The following is a 14,262-nucleotide window of genomic DNA, read 5'->3' as shown; positions in this document are numbered from 1 at the left end:
CCGCCGCCCGCCTGTCTCGCGGCCCCTGCTCGCTGCTGTGCGCCCCTCCTCCCGCCTGCGCTGCTGCCGCCATTCGCCGGCCGCGCCCAGCGCATGGCCTCGCTCCCCGGTCCCTGCAGCCACACGCGCCGCTGCCTCCTCCCCTGGCTGCCTGCGAACCACCGTGCCGGCCGCTTCCGCCGCTACCTCCCGCGACCCCAGCCCAGCGCACCTCGCCGCAGCCCCCTGCGCCCTAGCGCCTCTTTTGGCTCGGGCAGGCGCCCAAACGGGCTGACGCCCGCAGCGCCCCTGCGCCCGAATCGCCCAGCCCCCATTTGACCCTATGGGCCACTGACTAGGGGGTCCCACCCCCCACCCCCCCACAAAACATTTTTTTAAAAAATATATAAATATTATTAAAAAATAAAAATATTATTTAATCAATTAATTAACTAAATAATTAACTTAATTAATTCTATTTAAATTAACTAATTAAGGTTAATTAACCTAATAACTAATTAACCAAACTAACTATTGTTAATTAACTAAACAGTCCCTGACAGGTGGGACCCACCTGTCAGGTTGACCAGGTCAACGGTCAACGTTGACTACTGACGTCATGCTAACGTCAGCAAGCACTATTCTGGATAATGTTAATTTAATTAATAATTAATAAATTAGAAAATGATTTAAAACTTTAAAAATTAACATAAATTAAACCGTAGCTCGGATGAAAATACTTTCTACATGATAGTTGCTCAGAACGACGAGGCAAATCCGGATACACAGCTCGTTCGTCCGCCACGCATCCCTTTGCCCGAAAACACGAAACACCGGGGATACTTCCCGGATGTTTCCCCCCTTCACCGGTACCACCTCGTACCGCGTTAGGGCACACCTAGCATCACGCTTTGTCATGTCATGCATCATCATGCATTTGTTTGCATTATATTTATTATTTCTTCCCCCTCTTCTCTCGCTAGACACCGAGACCGACGCTGCTGCTACCCAGTACGACTACGGTGTTGACGACCCCTCTCTCTTGCCAGAGCAACCAGGCAAGCCCCCCCCCCCCTTGATCACCAGATATCGCCTAATCTCCTCTATACTGCTTGCATTAGAGTAGTGTAGCATGTTACTACTTTCCGTTAATCCTATTCTGATGCATAGCCTGTCATTGTTGCTCCAGCTGTTGATACCTTACCTGCAATCCTAAATGCTTAGTATAGGATGCTAGTTTACCATCAGTGGCCCTACATTCTTGTCTATCTGCCATGCTATACTATCGGGCCGTGATCACTTGGGAGGTGGTCACGGGTATATACCTATACATAATATATGATACTTGTGGTGATTAAAGTCGGGTTGGCTCGTAGGAGTACCCGCGAGTGATTTTGATGTTGGGGGCTGAAGGGGCAGGTGGCTCCATCCCGGTAGAGGTGGGCCTGAGTTCCCGAAGGCCCCTGACGGTTACTTTGTGGTGGAGCGACAGGGCAGGTTGAGACCACCTAGGAGAGAGGTGGGCCTGGCCCTGGTCGGCGTTAATGGTTATTTCAGAATAACACGCTTAACGAGATCTTGGTATTTGATCTGAGTCTGGCTACTGGCCTATACGCACTAACCATCTACGTGGGGACAGTTATGGGCACTCGACGTTGTGGTATCAGCCGAAGCCTTCACGACGTCAGCGACTGAGCGGCGCCGCCGGGTTGGACCGCGTAACGCAACTTCCTTTGTAATGGAGGTTGCTAGGTCTGCTCACCGGCCGCGTACGCAACATGCAGGTGTGCAATGGGCGATGGGCCCAGACCCCTGCGCCATAGGATTTAGACCGGCGTGCTGACCTCTCTGTTATGCCTAGGTAGGGCTGTGACGTGTTGATCTTCCGAGGCCGGGCATGACCCAGGAAAGTGTGTCCGGCCAAATGGGATCGAGCGTGTTGGGTTATGTGGTGCACCCCTGCAGGGAAGTTAACCTATTCGAATAGCCGTGTCCCTCGGTAAAAGGATGACCCGGAGTTGTACCTTAACCTTATGACAACTAGAACCGGATACTTAATAAAACACACTCTTCCAAGTGCCAGATACAACCGGTGATTGCTCTCTCACAGGGCGACGAGGGGAGGATCATCGGTTAGGATTATGCTACACGATGCTACTTGATGAACTTACCATCTACTCTCTTCTACTGCTGCAAGATGGAGGTTACCAGAAGCGTAGTCTTCGATAGGACTAGCTATCCCCCTCTTATTCCGGCTTTCTGCAGTTCAGTCCACATATGATAGCCTTATTCCATTTGATACCAATGCATACATATGTAGTGTAGCTCCTTGCTTGCGAGTACTTTGGATGAGTACTCACGGTTGCTTGCTCCCCCTTTTTCCGCTTTGCTATACTCGATTGCTGTGACCAGACGTTGGAGCCGAGGAGCCAGACGCCACCACCGACGATGACTACTACTACTACTCGGGAGGTGCCTACTACTACGTGCAGCCCGCTGACGACGACCAGGAGTGGTTTAGGAGGATCCCAGGCAGGAGGCATGCGCCTCTTTCGATCTGTATCCCAGTTTGTGCTAGCCATCTTATGGCAACTTGTTTAACTTATGTCTGTACTCAGATTTTGTTGCTTCCGCTGACTCGTCTATGATCGAGCTCTTGTATTCGAGCCCTCGAGGCCCCTGGCTTATAATATGATGCTTGTATGACTTATTTTATTTGTAGAGTTGTGTTGTGATATCTTCCCGTGAGTCCTTAATCTTGATCGTACACGTTTGCGTGTATGATTAGTGTACGGTCAAATCGGGGGTGTCACACCATTGTTCGAGGTCTTGCTCGCTTCTGAGATAAGAAATCCCTCCAAATATCATGACTGCATGTGTAATTCTACACAATATGATCATCAAGGATTAGCGGGATTTAATCTTGGAGTTTTTCTATGACAACATTGGTAGCCGTGTCAAGCCTACCAGAAACCTAGATGAGATCAATGCATTTCTTAAGACCTACCGACAGATTGAAGACCGTGACAAACACCAACAGCTCTGCCGTGATCTCATTGATCATGAGTAGCAATTGAATGGGCAATTGACTCCCATTTTATTAGTTTGATCTATTTGATTTCATGTGTGATTTGAACATTTATTTTAATTCCGGAAATTCTTTTACTGTAATAATTTCGAACCATTTGTTATTTAGATTTGAACATTTGTTGTATTCGAGGTAATTACTGGATTGTATGATGTTAAAACATTTATTTTTCATATGCATTATTTTTTATTTAAGTTTATATTGCCTAAATAAATGATTTATGGTACTCCCTTCGTTTTTATTTACTCTGCATATTAGCTTTGGTCAAAGCCAAACTTTGTAAACTTTGACAAAGTTTATAGACAAAAATATTAACATATAGAATAACAAATCAATATCATTAGATTCATTATTGAATATACTTTCATATCATATATATTTGTTATTGTAAATGTTCATATTTTTCTATAAACTTGATCAAACTTTATGAAGTTTGACTTCATTTAAATCTAATATGCAGACTAAATAAAAATGGAGGGAGTACGAATTTGCAGTGTGGCACGATGTCCATCGGAAGAGATGTCTCATATCTTGTACCTAAAAATTTACAGTACACATTTGCGGCATCTGTTATGTCTGACGCACCGCAGTATAAATTTGGGAGCCGTAAACGGTTTTTGCGGGTCTATATAGATGCGCTAAGAGCATCTCTACGAGACCCCTTAAAACCGCGACTCCTTATAACCGAGATAAGGCCGAGAAAAGCGTGTTTTAATGGCCGAAAGTGGCCATGGCCGAACAGACCCCACAAACCCAAGCGGTATAGGAGAATATCTTTGAGGGGTCTGTTCGGCGTGCTGCTACTTCCGGCCCTTAAAACACTTGGTTTTCATCATTTTTCCACATATATGTCATATAGCAAATTTTATATATATATATATATATATATATATATATATATATATATATATATATATATATATATATATATATATAGGAAAATGGGTTAGTACTCCTAGGAGTACATACTCCTAGCCATGTGTCTCTTGTTGAATTTTCCTAGTATCATATCCATTTAAACTTTGATTTAAATAATAATAGTAAAAAGGCTAGGTTGTTGGCGCTCCGATTTTCTAGTCATTTTATTTGCTAATTCAACCACCTCTGAGCTTATCCGTTTCTACACCAGTTGCATCGACATCTAATGGCGGCGGCCGCTCGCACGGTCGCACGGGCCACATCACCGGCTTCCAGAAGAAGGAGATCCCTCGGCAGTGGCCTGCATGGAAGCAGACCAGCGGCGCACTGCTAGGATCAAGTGAGGAAAATGTTTGTGGGCGGCTACTTGCACATCTAGATACGTCGTGATTTTCTTCTGTCTTTGGTAGAGGTTCTAGTTTCTTCCCGTGTGAAAACTGACATGATGAAACCCCCAACAGGAGAGCCAACAGACTAGAGAGCAGAGATGATGTGCGGATTTTATCAATATTTCCATCTAATTCTAACAGTTGCGTGTGATAATGGACCGTATGGACTCGTATTCTACAACGGAGCTACACAAGCGATGTCGGCCGTCGACGCCCCACCGCTCAAAGCATGATGAAGCAGCAAGGGCAGGAGAGCCGCAGCATCTGCCGTGATGGTAGCACGTGGCCACAACTCCCATAGTGCCCAGCTCCTCTGAATGGACGTCAGATCAGAGATGCTACTACAAATATAATTCATGAGTTGATTGCTTGTTACTTCATGCATCTTCAACTGATGGCGTTTCTTGAAGCATTTGTCTCCTAATTATTTTGTCTACATGTACGGAAGATGCAGAGTGAAGTACTAATCTATGATTATTTGTTTGCTACGTAACTATGCTCCTGATCTAAATACTAAAGTTGTATACGTTGTATCAACTCACCTGATCTAAAATATTGTACTGCTACTTTGTGCTTTCTAAAATATGTTGTATGTATTCCCTTGTTTTCTAACAAATGTAGTATATACTCCTTTGTTTTCTATCAAATGTAGTATATAGTTGCCTTGGAGCATATATTCTGATGAAGTATATACTTATTTTCATTACAGGCAATTCATGTTGCTTCCGAAGGAAAAAAAACAGTATATACTTCCTCTTTGGAACTTAAACAGTATATAGTCCATAAAAATTAAGCAGTATATACCCTGTAAACGCAATACACAATCCTTCAAATAAAAAGTATATTCTCCAGAAAAAACAGTATATACCACCCATAAAAAGCCTTGGAGTACTTCTTGAAATTAAAGTATGTACTCAAAGAAAAAAATCAGTATGTACTCCTTAAAACAACGTCTTCCATACTGATTTTTCAAACTTCTGTGTGATAAGCGTCTTCATGGATATACTACTTCATTTCATCCAACAACGTAGACATCACGCATTATACTACCAGTAAATCATATCCTGATTCGTGATTAATAATTAAATAGTACTGCACACACGCTCCCATGATTCTAGTCAAGTAGTTCCATGCATGGCTGCATGCACGCATGGTCACATAACCAATTTAGTTGCATGCAAGCGGTTAGTTTGCTACCGGATTGGATCAACCCAAAAGTATCCGTTAAGAGGTGGGAGTATGTATTTTTGGGAGTACAGAAAAGGTGTCCTATATATATATATATATATATATATATATATATATATATATATATATATATATATATATATATATATAACACTAAAATATAAATATTGCTACCACAATTGATCCACACAGTTTCTTCTTCTTCCTCTCCTCGAGTTCCTTCACGGCGAGAATCGCCACCACCATTTGCTACCGATGCCTTTCGATCAGCGTATCTATGTCTTGATCGTCGGACGAGGAGGAATCCTCAAGCAAAAATTCCATAGCCGAGCTAAAATCCATCTACAAAACCGCGAGCAAATAGATGAATCAGGCGGCGACTCTGTGGTGGCGGACAAGGAGCAAGCAAATACTCACCGACGGATCGGGGAGGGGGGGGTGGCGACCCGGTGGCGGTGCGTTCCCGCCGCGAGTGGTCGATACGGCGCGACAGCTGCTCAGTGGGGGCACGTCGGTGGGGGAGGCGGCGAATCCGGAGCTATGGCGCGTCGATAGCAATTTGCCGCCGCCATGGCCGGAATATGTGGCAGCGGGGCGGCGACGACGGTGGCAGCTGAGAGAGAAGGGAGGGAGAAGGAAGCGCGCATGAAATGTCCGCCACACCAACCGTTTTTTGCCCGATATATGGCACGCTCGGGTCGAGCCATGAAACTGGGACTTCTTAGGTCAGGGAGGATTTTTCTGCGCCCCTTAAAATTTTTACGATTTTAGGGCGAATAAGGAGACTGGTTGGAATATTTTTTTCTAGTGAAACCGTAAAGTTATGGTTATCTTAAGGGTCCACTTTTTTAGAGCAACTCTAGTAGACCCTGTATCCCGCCGGCCCGCAAAACGTGTTTGCAGTTCGCGGAAAACGGCCTTTGTGGGCCGGTAAGGACGGCCGCAGATACAGACCCCCCAAACGAACCTGTATAAAAGTATGTTCGCAGAATATGCTTTTATACGGGTCGGCTTTGCGGTGTCTGCTCTTGCACCGCTGCATCCCGCATCTCGTTGGCCCGCAAATATGAAATCCAACATAATACAACAAACGGAAGCAAACTAAATAATTATTCAAATCCAACATAATATAACAATCATCCACATTACAAATAATTATTCAAATGACCAAATCAAACTTAATGCAATACAAAACTTGCGATGAATACAAGTACAAATGAATACACAAATGAGTCATTGTCCAGCCTTTTGCCAATGGTGCTCAATAAGATCCTTTTAAAGTTGAAAGTGTGTGTTTTGTATTTTCAATCTCCTTGTATGTCTGAATAAAAACTCTAATGCGGTTAGAGTCTCTAACTAGTTTGACGCGACTACCCACATTGTCATAGAAGAATTCCAAGTTCATTCTTCTCTCATCTTCAAGAATCATATTGTGAAGGATAACACAGCATGTCATGATATTTTTCAAGGTTCTCTTATCCCAAAAATGAGCAGCACCACGGACAATGGCAAACCTAGATTGTAAAATACTGAATGTTCTTTCAATGTCTTTTATGGCCGCCTCTTGCACCCTTGCAAATTCACACTATTTTTTAGTTTTGGGATCTTTGATACTCTTGACAAATGTGCATCAAGAAGGGTATATACCATCTGCAAGATAGTACCCTTTTGTGTATTCATGCCAATTGATAGTGTAGTTGTAAGCAGGAGCATCACCACTAGCAATCCTAGCAAACAAATGAGACCGCTGCAACACATTGGTATCACTGAGAGTGCCCAGCATACCAAAGAAGCAATGCCAAATCCATAAATCCTCGGATGCTACGGGCTCTAGCATAATTGTTGCACCACGAGACTTGCCACAATACATTTCTTGCCATGCCTTTGGGAAATTTATCCAAGTCCAATGCATACAATCAATGCTACCTAGCATGCCAGGCCAGCCTCTCCTTTCATTAGATGCCATCAATTTCTTTGTGTCATCCTTGTTGGGTGCCCGAAGATACTCAGGACCAAAGACACGGATGATCACTTTTGCAAATCTACGCACTGACTCAATCGTAGTATCTTCACCAATGCGAAGGTACTCATTGGCATAGTCAGCCGGAACGCCATATGCAATCACCCGCATAGCTGCGGAGATTTTCTGATATGCACTAAATCTCTTTAAGCCCGCAACATTTCTTCTTTGAGTAAAATACTGGCAATTTGCCTCGCAAGCTTGAACAATTTTCACAAAAAGGGATCGGTGCATTCGGTACCTTCTCCGGAAGAGGTGCGGTGGATATGTAGGATTCTTCGCAAAGTAGTCTTGAATCAACATCTCGTTCCCAAGATGGCGATTCCGAGGAATGCAAAGACGCCCGACGGTCAATCCTCACCTTCTCTTTCGGTTCTCGTCTTCGTACTCCTTCACGGCAAGTGCCATCACTAATGTCTCGCTGAGATTTTGCCGCGCCTCTCAAAATTTTGCTAGCCAGGGCGAGATGCGGGGTCTATTCAGATAGGTTTTTTTGTTCCGACCTGCATTTTAGCGGTTATTTTGCGGGACGGGACGGAATGCGAGGTGTGTTAGAGTTGCTCTTAAGAGGGGTGTGCGAGAGAAGGGTGTGAATCGGCGTGAAGGGTTTCCAGGGTTCGATCTCTTTCCCCTCGCCCTTCCTCGCCCCGACAGCCCCGCTAGGATTCTCCCCGCACCCGATCGCCTCTCCCCATCTCGACTAGAACATAGCCGGGCCGCTGACCTGGGACGGGGAGGGGCAGTACCACCGGGGAGGGGGAGCACCACCGGCCACCGTAGCGACCTGCCCGCAGGGATCTGGCGTCGGCGTAAGTTGTCATCTCGCCCTCGCGGTTCTTGCATCGCGCAGCCAGGGGCCACCCCCTGGCGGTCCTGCCCTGCTCCCTCCACCCCAAGCAATCGGCGACGACTGCCCGCGCGGCCGTGCCGTTGTGTTGCCGGCCGACTATCCTGCGTCTCCTCTCCCCAATGCTCCAGCACTCCTTCGCTGACCACCCTGCCTGCCGGGTTGCCGGACAGAATTTTATTGAGGCCAGCCACATCACACACAGCACGCAGGTAAACTAATATCTTCCCCCAAATTCCCCATTTAATAAGCAATAGCCTTACTTTGTTTAGTTCCTTATTACATCTAGTTATAAGTAGTATCCTGATCTCAACAATTGATGCCTATTTAGTTATTTTAGTTCTCCTTGTTTTTGTTGTAATTGTAGAACAGATTAGAGAGTGACTATTTGTGTAGAACTGTGTGAGGACCGATGAACCCTAGAGGGGATCGATCGCACGGAAGGGGAATTGGATGTGAGGAGAGGAGCAGAGTAGGTGACTTAGACGAAAGGGGATGAGAGGATTCCAGACTTATCTCATTTCATGCCTGATTCAGTGTCCAAGCACACACACGCGGCCACAGGTGGCCCAAACTGTCCACGGGCTCAAGCCCACATCAATACAGCCTACTCATACTCTCCGCTCCTCCTACTTGTCCACCGATACATTGGTATCAGGTGTGACATTTGCCCCTCCTTGAGCGTGAGCCTCATCTTCCCAGGAAGGTGCCGTTGGGTAGCGGTGCCGCAGCATGTTGTACTCCTCCCAAGTTGCAGACTCTGGAGATAGTGACGACCATTGCACGCGCACCTGCACAGTGGAGCTGCTCCCTTTCTTGACCAACTGAAGATCCAGGATGGCGATGGGTTGTGTGGAGCAGCGGTGAGGTCCGGGGCGCATGGTAGCTCGGAGAAGACCGGTGAGTAATCCGACGTGAAGGGCTTCAGCTGGGAAACATGAAAGACAGGGTGGATGCGACTGTCGTCTGGCAGCTGGAGCTTGTACGCCATGGCACCGATGCGTTGCAGAATGGTGTAGGCGCCGACGAATTTGTAGGCGAGCTTGGGACAAGGGCGGTTGGCCACCGTTGACTGAACATAAGGTTGCAGCTTGAGCAGTACTTGTTCCCCTTCCTTGAATGATCACTTTGTCGTGTTCTTGTCTGCTTTGTGCTTGCACCTGTTCTGTTCTGAGCGCGTACCAGCTGCACCCGCAGCCTGTTAGTGTGTGTCGCCCAATCCAGATCCTCGCCCGCTTCCTCCGGCAAGTTGGTGGCGAGTGTTGGCAGACCACCAGAATTGGGCTACTTGCCGTACATCGCTTCGAAGGGAGAAATGTTCAGCGAAGAATGGTAAGTTGTATTGTACCAAAACTTCGCTGTCGGCAGCACTTGGGCCATTGCTTGGGTGTGTCGTGGACGGCACAACACAAGTACATCTTGAGACACTGGTTCATGCGCTCGCTTTGGTCATCCGTCTATGGGTGATACGCCGTTGAATAGTTGACCTTGGTGCCGGCGGCGTCAAGGAGGCGCACCATATGTTGCTGGTGTAGATGCGGTCGCGATCAGGGACGCTGGAGTGTGGAACACCGTGCAGCTTGATAATTTTGTCCAAGAAGGTGTTGCGATTGAGGAAGCCGTGAAGGGGTGACGCAGAGGCACAAAGTGTGTGTATTTGGTGAACCGGTCCATGACGACCATGATGACCTTGTAGCCCTCGAACGCCGGCAGTCCCCCAATGAAGTCCATCATGAGGTCATGCCATGGCTCAGTGGGCACGGGAAGGGGTTGGAGCAGCCTGCGCATCTTGGTGTGTTTGTGCTTGGCGTGCTGGCACACTGTGTACTGGGAACGAAATCCTCCACGACCTGCTTGAAGCCATGCCAGGCGAAGTGTGTTCTTCACGCACTGGTATGTCGCCGTCATGCCAGAGTGGCCACCAACAGCGCTTGCGTGGATGGCGTTGATCGGCTTGGTTTGGAGGGCCGTGTTGTCGCCAATCCATAGCTTGTCATGGAAGTAGATGACGCCCTGGCATACCTCGTATCCGTGCTCGTCGGTGCTGTAGATGGCCAGGCGTTGCAGCGGGTCTTGCGCATTGGCGTCAGTCTCGTACGAGTTGGCGACCTCCTAAAGCCATTGGGGTTGACAGATCAACAAGGCATCGGGAGAGGAGGTGTCCAACACCCGGGAGCGTGTTCGCCGCGCCATTGTCGACGCCGCGTAGGTACTTGAAGGAAAATTGGAGGTACTTGAAGGAAAATTGGAGCCCTACGAGCTTGGACATCGCCTTGCGCTGCAGCTTCGTGTCAAGCTGCTGCTCGCCTAGACTGCACAAGCTCTTGTGGTCCATGACGATGACGAATGGAGCTCGCTGGAAGTAGGTGCACCATTTGTTGATTGCCATGATCACCGTGAGGAATTCCTTCTTGTAGATGGAGAGGCGCTGATTTCACACTCCCAGTGTCTTGCTGAGATAAGCAATTGGGTGGCCGTCCCGCACCAGTACTGCCCCACACTGGTGTCGTAAGCATCCCCTTCGATGGAGAAGGGACGCCAGAAACCCGGGAGGGCGAGTACCGGCATGTTCACCATGGCATCCTTGAGTAGCTCGGATGCAGCTTGAGCTTGTTCGGTCCAAGCAAATCCTTTCTTGCTGAGGAGCTATGTAAGTAGCTTGGCAATGATTCCGTAGTGGGGGATGAATTTTTGATAGTACCCTATGAGCCCGAGGAATCCGCGCAATTGTGTGGCATTTGTTGGGGTAGGCCACGCTCGCATTGCACTTGTTTTGCTCGTGTCTATCGCCACGCCCTGCTTGGAGATCATGTGTCCCAGGTATTCATTGCGAGGCTGGGCGAAGGAACACTTCAACTCCTTGGCATATAGTTGATGTTGGCGCAGAATTGCGAAGACGGTGCGCAGGTATTCCAGATGATCCTGTAGAGATTGAATAAAAACAAAGATGTCATCTGGTGCTGGTTTGGGCATGGCGATGGCGCGCGGCGTGGATACAGCCGGTAGGTGCCGGTGTTGTTATAGGAAGCCGACCTGGTGTTGGTGATGTATATGGCAGTGGGTGTGGCCGTCCTGCAGGCGCTAGTCGTAGACGGGGATGCTGGTGTTCAAGCTCCTCTTCTTGAATGCATGCAAAAACTTTTGCATGAGTGATGCTTGTTGGTGCCTGAATGTGCATGGCCGCGCGCATTTCATCCTTGAGGCCCAACGGGAATTGAGTGACAAAGAATCTGGGATTGAAGGTGGCAACCAGAGCCAACAAATTGTACATGTAAACCTTGGATTGTTGTCTGTCCTCAACCACACTGCATGTCTGTCGGAGCTGCAGGAGGTTGTGCATCATGGATTCTAATTCCTCTGGTCCGAATTCCTCTAGTGCATGCCCGAACATCTCCTAATCCAGCACTAGATGTTGCTGGCGAAATGCCCGTAGCTAGGGCGCGGCGTGGCCCTCCACATAGAACGCCCCGGTGGCCACCCAGTTTGGCGGCAGCACGCGGTAGAGCTCACAAGTACGCCAAGCAATGGTCGAGCCAGACGTGCGGGCACTCGCCATCGAAGTGGAGAAAACTGTGCTTCGGCGGCTTAGTGAAGGAATCATCTCGTGGCTGAGGCGGGTGGACGCACTCCGGTGTTATAGGCGGTTGCTCTGGCCTGGATAGGAGGGGTGGGCCGTCATTGGTAAGTCGGGCGAACGGTTGCCGGTGAATGCTTGCGGAATTGGCACCACGCTCGTAGGTGAAGCCGTGCATGGATCCGGTCGTGGTGGTGTGAGCGCTGGTTGGTGGGGCCCTTCCTTGTTCGTTGGGGTGCGGAGCATGGTCTCTGGTGGGTTGTTGATTTTTGCTCCGGAGGAGGGAACCGACGAGGCCGATGCTCGCGCCAGATGGTGCGGGCGCTACGCACGGACTCATAGAGCACCCGCTGCTCTTCGACGAAGCCCAGATCGTCCCCAGCCATAGTGGCGACGGCCTACTTGCTCGACTGCTTGTCAAAGATCTGGCTCTCCACGAGCAGGTGCTGCTCGAGGAGCTGTAGATTGTACCGCTACTCCTGTAGCATCCGAAACGCGGAGAGCGGTGGCGCTGCCTGCTCCGACCGCTCATCCTCCAAGCTCTCCTCCAGCAAGCTCGAAGGCAGACCGTCCCCTCCTCCATCGTCCGGTCCTCCAAGCTCTCCTCCGGCAAGCTCGAAGGCAGACCGGCCTCTATGCGTTCCACGTGCCAGGCCTGCCGGTCGTGGACGATGTCCGTGATCTCGTGCCGGTGGCGCGGCGAGAGACGCTTCCACCACGATTTGCCGCTCGCAATCATTGCGTGTACGCTGGCGATCGTGAATGGTAGATGTTTTTCTCCACCCAAATTTCTAAAGGTGGTGTAGTGGCAGCTGTCTCTACGACTGGCCTCCAAGAGTAAAATGGCTCTTAATCTACTTCAGTGTTTTTTGATTGCATGTCCCTCACCTCCACCCCAACCCCATCAAATATTTATCATGGCTCTTCCACTAATACTGGGCCCACCCCTGCTGGTGGGGAGAACCTATCATCACTCATCACTGCAACCACTTGCAAGGTGTAGGTAATTTACTCCAAGGTGCAAACATTGGACCTCAAGCTCCATTTCTCTCCCTGCTACCCCAGAAAGTTTACCACACTAAATTGCATACAAGTCCTTTATAAGTTTGCAAAGGGGACATGTAGTTCTTTGAAAATTACTTTCGGAGCTACCTTACGGCCAGGGAGGATACCCACCTTCCGAAGTAAAACTATTTACAGATAATCATTTTTCATCGGATCGATACTCCCTCTGTGAATATAAGACTTTTTAGGTCACTACTTTAGTGATCTAAAACATCTTATATTAGTTGAAGCCCTCCATCCCAATAATGTATGAGGCATATTTTGACTGCCAAAATTTAAGCTTTCACCGTAAAATTCAACCTTGGAACTGAGACGATATATCTATACACACTAATAGGCTCCTATTTTGGGTGGGCCGTGTGTATCGCCATGGCCCAGAGCTGTGGGTTCGGCAAGTGCTGATGGGTTGAAGTTTATCATCATTTGCACTACCTGCAAGGTGCAGACATACAGTGGTGGAGCTTCATGGGGGCCAAAGGGGCATATTTTGACTGCCAAAATTCAAGCTTTCACCATAAAATTCAACCTTTGAACTGAGAAGATATAGCTATACGCACTACTGTATGTACACAGATCATAGGCTCCTATTTTGGGTGGGCCGTGTGTATCGCCATGGCCCAGAGCTGTGGGTTCGACAAGTGCTGATGGGTTGAAGTTTATCATCATTTGCACTACCTGCAAGGTGCAGACATACAGTGGCGGAGCTTCATGGGGCCAAAGGGGCATATTTTGACTGCCAAAATTCAAGCTTTCACCGTAAAATTCAACCTTTGAACTGAGAAGATATAGCTATACGCACTACTGTATGTACACAGATCATAGGCTCCTATTTTGGGTGGGCCGTGTGTATCGCCATGGCCCAGAGCTGTGGGTTCGGCAAGTGCTGATGGGTTGAAGTTTATCATCATTTGCACTACCTGCAAGGTGCAGACATACAGTGGTGGAGCTTCATGGGGGCCAAAGGGGCATATTTTGACTGCCAAAATTCAAGCTTTCACTGTAAAATTCAACCTTTGAACTGAGAAGATATAGCTATACGCACTACTGTATGTACACAGATCATAGGTGGGCCCTGTGCCGCCACACTTATCGCCATGGCCCAGAGCTGTGGGTTCACCAATTGCTGATGGGTTGAAGTTTATCATCATTTGCACTACCTGCAAGGTGCAGACATACAGTTGCGGAGCTTCATGG

At 48.2% G+C, this 14,262-nt stretch overlaps 1 protein-coding gene across 3 annotated transcripts in view; it reads left to right on the top strand.

The window, feature by feature from the left end:
* Positions 1–8,191: 8,191 nt before the first annotated feature.
* Positions 8,192–14,262, top strand: part of LOC119353782 (trehalose-phosphate phosphatase B-like) — a 29,771-nt gene continuing 23,700 nt past the window's right edge. For all 3 annotated transcript variants that reach the window (XR_005170528.1, XM_037620460.1, XM_037620459.1), the window contains exon 1: positions 8,192–8,641. The gene's annotated coding sequence lies outside the window, so the exon portion shown is untranslated. The remainder of the gene's footprint in view (positions 8,642–14,262) is intronic.

The sequence above is a fragment of the Triticum dicoccoides genome, chromosome 2A (assembly GCF_002162155.2).
Source record: "Triticum dicoccoides isolate Atlit2015 ecotype Zavitan chromosome 2A, WEW_v2.0, whole genome shotgun sequence".
Classification (NCBI taxonomy): Eukaryota; Viridiplantae; Streptophyta; class Magnoliopsida; order Poales; family Poaceae; genus Triticum; species Triticum dicoccoides.
This window is presented reverse-complemented; position numbering and strand designations above follow the sequence as displayed.